This window comes from Camelus dromedarius, chromosome 18 (genome assembly GCF_036321535.1).
Source record: "Camelus dromedarius isolate mCamDro1 chromosome 18, mCamDro1.pat, whole genome shotgun sequence".
NCBI classification, from domain to species: Eukaryota; Metazoa; Chordata; class Mammalia; order Artiodactyla; family Camelidae; genus Camelus; species Camelus dromedarius.
Window position 1 is genome coordinate 17,939,831 of NC_087453.1, and position 7,635 is coordinate 17,947,465.

At 55.5% G+C, this 7,635-nt stretch overlaps 1 protein-coding gene across 7 annotated transcripts in view; it reads right to left on the bottom strand.

Annotated features, from left to right (window-relative positions):
* The window catches only part of SRC (SRC proto-oncogene, non-receptor tyrosine kinase), a 50,454-nt gene extending 44,227 nt beyond the window's left edge, over nt 1-6,227 (bottom strand). For 5 of the 7 annotated variants that reach the window (XM_064475707.1, XM_064475705.1, XM_031433845.2 and 2 more), the window contains exon 1: nt 6,073-6,227. The gene's annotated coding sequence lies outside the window, so the exon portion shown is untranslated. The remainder of the gene's footprint in view (nt 1-6,072) is intronic. The other 2 variants (XM_064475708.1, XM_064475702.1) reach the window with 1 other exon arrangement.
* Between the last annotated feature and the right edge of the window lie 1,408 nt (nt 6,228-7,635).

Here is a 7,635-nt window from a genome sequence, read left to right on the forward strand (position 1 = left end):
CAGGCGTCCAGTGTCAGCCCTAGGGCTTCCGGGATCAGCTGGCCTGCAGAGGCCCAGAATTCCCGCCTCATCAGGGAATTACCTTCATAATCACAGGCACTCAGAAACCTTAAGCACTTATTGTGTGGGGGCCCTGCAGGCACGTATTAGTTCCTCTGATCCTCACAGCACCCTGTCCAGGATGTACTGGCACTGTCGTCCCCACTTCAGGGAGGTGCGACCCTCAGGCTCAGAGCAATCATTTTCCCACAGTCAGACACAGCAAACAAGTGGCAGAGCCAGGATTTGAACCCAGGACCAACTGGCTCCAAAGGTCTGGCTACTTCTACTCCCTTTAGTCCATAAGCATACATTGAGCACCCAGGATGTACCAGTGCTGGGAGGTGGGGGGATCCCTGCAAGATTCCAGGACTCCAGATCTGAGTGGAGATCCACCAGCCAGAGCTGGAAGCCCAGAGAGTCAGGATCACCTGCCCGCCCAGCAAGGCATCCTCCCCATACCCAGAGAAAAATTTCAGCCAAGCTGGCTGCAAACTCAGTGGGAATCAGATGCCACACATCAATCAGAAGCCAGAAGTCCGTGATCACATCTCACTCTGCTGGGTGACTGTGGCCCTAGCCTTTGGCCTCTGTGAGTCTCAGTTTCCTCTTCTGTGTAATAGGAACAAAACTTCCACCCACCCCCAGGAGGGGACAAAGGATGGAATGAGTCACCTCGCTATGACCTGGCTGGGGAGAGCACAATGTGAGGGCATCAATATCAGACAGAGTAAAAGTCAAGGCCACAAACTTGAATAAAGAAGCCGCAGAGAAGATAATCAGACCTTGACGGGGAGGCTGAGCTTTCCAATACCACCCCAACCCTGACTTCCATGCCCCAGCACCAGGATTCTGCCCGTGCGGGCCTCGCAGCCCAGCCGGTCTGAGGATTCAAAGGACCCATTCCCACAGTCTCTCAACAGCCCCACAGCCGGGCTGACATCCCCAGTCCCACATGGCACCAAAGAGGACTCAGCCCGGCCAGCCCCTGGAGAACCCCCTGGCTAGGATCCCAGTCGCAGTGCCTCAAGGAGGGAAGAGCCCTCAGCAAGAAGGCACTTGGTCAAGATCATCTAGTTTCTCCTCTCTGGCTTCTCATTTTATTCTGGAACTTCTCTGGGTAGTTCCAAGAGGAGGGGAGGTTCTGGGGCCCAGGTTGGAGGGGAAGTCACTTGCTCAAGGTCCCGTATCAAGGAGTGGGGAAATCGAGGTTTTGGCTTCCAGCTCTGGGATCTTCCCCAATCATCTACTCCTTGACTCAGCCCCTCCCAGCCCCCCAGGTTGTATTGTGGGAAGGGACAGGCTGGCTGGGTGGGGAGAGCCCTAGATGGAAAGACAAGAGATATGCACTTTTCTCCCTTCTTGGATAATATGTCCTGGATCTTGCTGGCCTCAATTCCCCCATCTGTGAAAAGAGAAGGTCAGAATAGATCAGGAATATCAAACTCATGGCACACATACAATGATGCCTAATCCTCTGCCCAGGACAGACATTACTAATCTATCACAGCACTCTTTCCCATGAAGCCAAGACTGGGCCTCAGAATATTTCTCAACACAGCAATCCAGGCCTGGGGGATTTGAGCCCTGGGCCATCCCTAGACCAGGTAATATCTGAGTCCCCTCAAGGGATGGGAAGGAAGAAAGACAGACATAACATTTACTGAGCATCCGGAAGTTTCAAGCCTCTGGGAGACATTCACTGATTTAATCCTCACAAGGGAGGTGTGCAGAAGCTGAGGTTCAGAGAGGCTCAGTGACTCGCCTTTAGACAGACAGATGGGAACAGGGCCTTGAATACAGGGGAGGTACCTACTGGATCACCCTCCCCAGGAACAGGGATGCAGAGCCAGCCACCAGGAGAGAGCCTAAGGGACAGCCTCACCGCATCCTCCTCTTGGCCCTACTAAGTGCAAGCCCCATGCTCATTTTACAGCTTCAGAAACAGTCGCAGGAAGGGGGCTTCAGCTGTTAGAAAACAAAGGATTTGAGCATGTGTCTGGTTCTTCCTCACCCCTATTTATCAAGCTAATGCATGCTAAACGCTTTACTTCAGTTCTTTTGGGATATCTTGGAAGCCATGACTCACTTCATACATGAGGATACTGAGGTGCCCCCAAAGGAAGGGCCCGCCACCCTGCTAGGGACTCAAGTGGAAACCAGAGTGGTTTACCATGGAGATAAGGGAGTGGGAGCAGTGGAGGGGAAGTAAAGGGCTGGGGGAACCCCAGGGAAGATAGAGGTTCAGAGACCACACAACTGAAGCAGGAAGTGAGGCTCTGGTCAAAAGGCCCAGGACAGGGAGGTAGGGGCCTCGGAAGGGGCTCTAAGGCCTGCAGAGACACAGGAGGCCCCTGGTGATGCCAGCCTGGCCCAGGAGTCCAGAGCCCCAAAGCCTAAACTCAGCAGACCCTGTCTACTGGCAACTGGGAAACCCTAACCAAGTGGTTTCTCCTCTCTGGGTCTTAGTATCTATATCTGGAAAATGGGGCTAATCTCACCTAAGGCAAGCTTTCAAGAAGCTGGGATGGGTTAGACCAATAGAGCTCTCCCCAGTTCAGCCTCCTTACACAGAGAGGGCAAGACAGAACTCAAGTCACCCAGTACATGGCTGCCAAAACCCCTCCATAGACCAGCACCTCCAGAATCAGTGAGATCATCCACTCAAAGCCTTCACCGGACAGCTGGGGAGTCCAGACCTGTTGGGCCCACTGACCCACCCAGTGTCACAGCACACAAGACAGGTCCCATTTCCTGAGTACCTACATCGGCACCAGGCACTGGGCATACAGCCCTCCTTTAACCCTCACCTGATAGGAAGATATTTACTGTTTCCATTTTTAAGGCAAGGAAGCTAAGTCTCAGAAAGGTAGAATGAATAACCCAAAGACACACAGCAAGCGGGCACAGTCAGAACTTGGATGCAGATCTTTCTGACTCCTGAGCCCTGACCATTCCTTTGGTCTCCATCTCTCCAGCCGACCTCACTCCCAGCCTCCAGCCATCCTGCATTGCACGGCCCCATCCCCTGGCTCTCACCCTCTCCTGCCTTTCTGCTAGTGAACTACTCTACTTTCAAAGCCCAGCCTCAAATGCCTCCTCCTCTTGACACCTGATCTAGGCACCCACAGAATACCTGGGGTCGAGCCCACAGGTCTATTTCTACCAGGTGACTTGGTCAACTCTGCACCCCTGGTCTCCAACATGGGGCTGTTCACACAGGGGACACCAACTAGCCTCCTGTGTGAAGATGAAGGCCAAACTCCTCCCCAAGGCCCATGTGGCCCAACATGGTCCAGCCGTCCTGATAACACCCCCTCATTTCACCTCTCACCCACTCCCCTTAATTTTCTGTGCCCAGATTCACAGGCTCTCCCATTGCTTCTCCATAATAGCACACACTCCCCCATCTCAGGACCTTTGCACCTGCAGTTCCCTCTGCCTGGTAAGCCCTTCCCCTAGCTCCATGCCTGACCAACTCTTACACGCTTCCTTTGAGATTCCTCTGCACCGCATGCCTCTCTCTCTGAGCCCTTATCTCATCTGTGATTATATATTAATTTATTTGGCAACTTGTTTGCTACTTGGCTCACCCTCTAGACAAATTTCTGGGTGGCCAAGGACCTGTTCACAATTCCCCAGCAAGGACCCACCCAGGCTGACCACACTCCCCACCAGCCCCGGGGCCCTGGGAAGTGTCTAAGCAGAAGGGTAGAAAGCGCACACCCTCTCCTTCTTTGCTGAGTGAACTGCTGCTCCCTCTCGTCACCACCTCCTGGAAGGCTCTGGATACCTTCAGAACTCCGACTGCTAACCCATCACCACACTATTTAGCCCAAGTTCAAAGCTCCTAGAACATAGCAGGTGCTCAACAGAGGGCCACAGATGTTTGTATCTAGGCAGGTTTGGGAAAAACGAGGTCAGTTGAGGACGACCTGTCAGCAGGCCACTGAGCCATCTCCTGCCTGGCTCCTGAGGCTTGAGGGTGCCAGACAACCCCCCGCCCCAGGTCACAATCAGGGAAGAAGCCAAATCAGGAACTGACTGTGAGCTGGGGATAATTCATGCTCCAGGAAGAGGCTAGGGGAGAGGAGAGAGCTGGAGGGACTTCCTGGGAGAGGTGGGCCTTAAGCTAAGCCTTAAAGAGCAAGAGCAGATAAACAACTGGTAGAGTTAGAGGGCACGCCTTCAGGAGCAAAGGCCCAGGAGCCACAAGGGAGAGCCCAGGCAGGCAGTCAGCTGAGACAGGTGACACATTGTAAATCATTTCCCTGGGTGGAAAGACCACATCACCAAGGCACACCACATCACCACATCACCAAAAGGGCCTCGTGGCTTCCACACAATCACTCATAAGTAGAGTCTTTCTGACACTGTCACGTGCCTGGTCCCATACTGGGAAACCGCTGCTCCCCCATCACTGGAAGGGTACAAGGGCACCCAGACTGAGGACTCAGATCTAGGCTCTCATTCCAACTTCAAATTATGTGGGCTTGGCCAAGTCATTTCCCCTCCATAAGCCTCAGTTTCCCCACCAGCAAAATGAGGATACACATGAGTCCCTACCTCATAGGAGCTGCTCAGTAGATGTTAGCAGCTCTCATTATCACTGGCCCATTTTATACTCAACAAAACTGAGGCCAGAGGGAGAAGTGAGTTGCCTAAGGTCACACAGCCACTGGGCAGTGAGACTGTGCTGGAGCTGTTTCTTCCTCAAGGGGTTATTCAGTGACTTTTTGAGTACCAATCCCCTTCTGGGGATGAGCCCCACGAGGCCTCCCACCCATCTGTTTTAGGCAATTCATCCAGGAAGCGCTCATTTATTGAACACCTACCACATGCCAAGCCCCTACATGCAGAAGTGCACAGATTCTTCCCCTGAGGATCCCCATTCCACACATGAGGACTCAGAGGGGCAGTCTTGTAGCCCAGATCACCTAGAAGTTTCTTGGGGAAGCCAGGAGGCCGAGAAGACGGTCAGCAACAGGACAAGGCTGGTCCATTCTTGAAAGCAAGTCTGATATCAGCTGCACTGTGGCTTGGCTTGGACTCACCTCAGGAGACCTAGAGACCACTGTCCCAGATGTACAGAGTCCCTGAAGCCCAAAAAGCCTCACCAAGGGCCACACATAAACTCCATGCACTCTCAAGCCTGCCTGAAGGCGCCAGAGGCTGAACTGATACCCCACAGGCGAGCCCCTTCTGTTCACCTCATCCTTCCACCAGCCCAGTAACCTCAGCCAGGCCCACAGCTGGTCCTTATGAGGACCCCTTAGCTCAGAGAGGGCAGGCAGTTGCCTGAGGACACACAGCAGGTAAAGTGTAACGCCTGTCAGGACTCAAACCCACCACCAACCCCAGCCCAGGCAGACAGATGGACCCGGCCTGGTGGTGAAATCCCAAAACTTTTGCCAACTTCTAAGCAGACAGGCGGCTGGGCCTGCACAGAGGCAAGGCTGGGGGCGGTGGGCAGCAGGGACAAAGCAGTTTGGCCCAGTCCCTTCCAGGCCGTTAGCACCAGGCCCTACCGGAGGCCCCATGAGGACAGGGAGGTCCTGGTGCCTAGGCCCTGCACCCTTCATCCAGCGCCCCCAGGCCCACCCTGCTCGCCCCTTCTCTAGCCCCCATCCCGGGCTGGGGGCGCCAGGCCGGGCAGCGGCGGCCAGAGGCGGCGCCGACTGGCTCAGATTTCAGATTTGGCCTAGACCTGGCCCGGGGGCTCAGGCCCAGCTAGCTGTTCTCAGGGGGCCCACAGAGGGAGGGTGAGCCGGAGGGAGTCCCCGCGCGAACAGGACCCCTAGGCACCCCCATCCAGCCCCCTCCCCCCGCGGCATCACAACAAAAGGCCGCGCCAGGCAAGTCCCCGTGTGCCCGCCCAGCGCTCCGGGATCGCCGCTCCGCCCGGAGGATGGGGGTTGCAGGGGTGGACAGGAGCTCCCACAGCCCGCGATCCGACGCCACAGTGGTCCCCGGGCGGGGGCTCCCTCACGCGGGCCGGGACTGAGGGCCGGCGGAGGGGTGGGGGGTGCTCACCTGGGCCGGCGGGCGGGCGGGCGCACCGGCAAACAGACGCACGGGAGGACAGCCGGCCGGACGGCCAGGGATTCGGGCACACGGCGGCCTGGCCGCTCCGGCTCCCGGGCCGGAATGGATTCCGGGCCGAGAGAGACAGATCGAGAGAGAAAGGGGGGGGGGGGGAGGAGGAGGAGGCGGCGGCCCGGGGAGGGGAAGAGGAGGGAGGGAGCGCGCGAGCAGGGAGGAGGGGCCCGGCAGGCCGCCGGGAGGAGGAGGAAAGAGGAAGCGCGCCAGGACAGATTCCCGCCGGTGACCCAGGAGAGACCCATGCGCGGGCCCCCACCACGCCAGGGGTCCGGGCGGGGAGGGAAGGGGGGCGGAGGCCTGGGGCACAGAAGCCCCGCCCACCACCCCCACCCGGAGACAGCTCCCTACCCCGCGGGACACCCATCGGCCCCCAAGCCAAAATGCCCTTCCTAACTCCCCCCACCTTATTTACCCCAAATCCACCCCTCCCGAAATTATTAGTAACAATAATAATAATAATAATAATAATAATAATAATAATAATAATAATAATAATAATAGCAGCACTAAAGGAGCGCTCAATTCTTGCCAGGTTATCATGCTACGTGGCTCAGATCAACTTTAGGATCTACTACCAACCAACTGGGCTGGGCAGGCCAAGGATTATCCCCATTTTATGGATGAAAAAACTGAGGCACAGAGAAGCGTGTCGCTGGACAAGAACCAGGGCTTTGACCCTGGCCTTGACCTGAGTTTCCCAAAGTGGAGACTGGGGCAGGAGGGACAGTGTGAGAAGGAGCAACATGTATTTTAATAGAAATTTGTTCATTGTAATGTGCATAAGAAAAAGAAAAGGAACTACAGCAGCCCATCAGAAGGCAGCAAGTTCCAGATATTCCTGCTTAGGAGGGGGCTGAAGCAGGTATTTAGTGACAGTCACACTTCCAATCAAACAAAGAGGCTGAGTGCATCTAGACACAGAGGGCAGGGAGTATTGCAGAGAAAGGGGATATTGAGGAAATGCTGTTTTCACCACAAAGCCTCCCCCACCCCCTCCCTATCTGACCCCACCTTACTCCCACCACCTCCTGGCCTAGGTTTCTGGACCGCCCTATTGGGGGCGGGTGCCCCACCCTTAGCTCCTCACATGTCCTCCTGCACAGGAGAAGGTGGGCCTGAATCCAGCTTTAAATACCACCATCTGCCTCCACATTCCTTCTCCAAAAGTTCTCCCATTTTACAGATGGGAAACTAAGGCCCAGCCAGGTCAAATGGTACCAGGCCTGGGCTTCTCCTGAGAGAAGTTGGGAGGGGAACCCTAGAATATGGGAGGCAAAGGCCTCAGGGTACAATATAGTATCCAGTAGTCCAGGAGCGAGCAAGGCCTTAAACCAGACTGATGTAGGTTCAAATTTAGGTTCATTGCCCACCTGCTGTACCTTGTACAAGTCCGTCAACGTCCCTAGCCCAGTCCCCTCTCCTATGAAACAGGAGTGAACGTGGCCACTGAGGACTCCAGGGAAGTTCAGAACTGACAAGGGTGAGGGTGGCTGA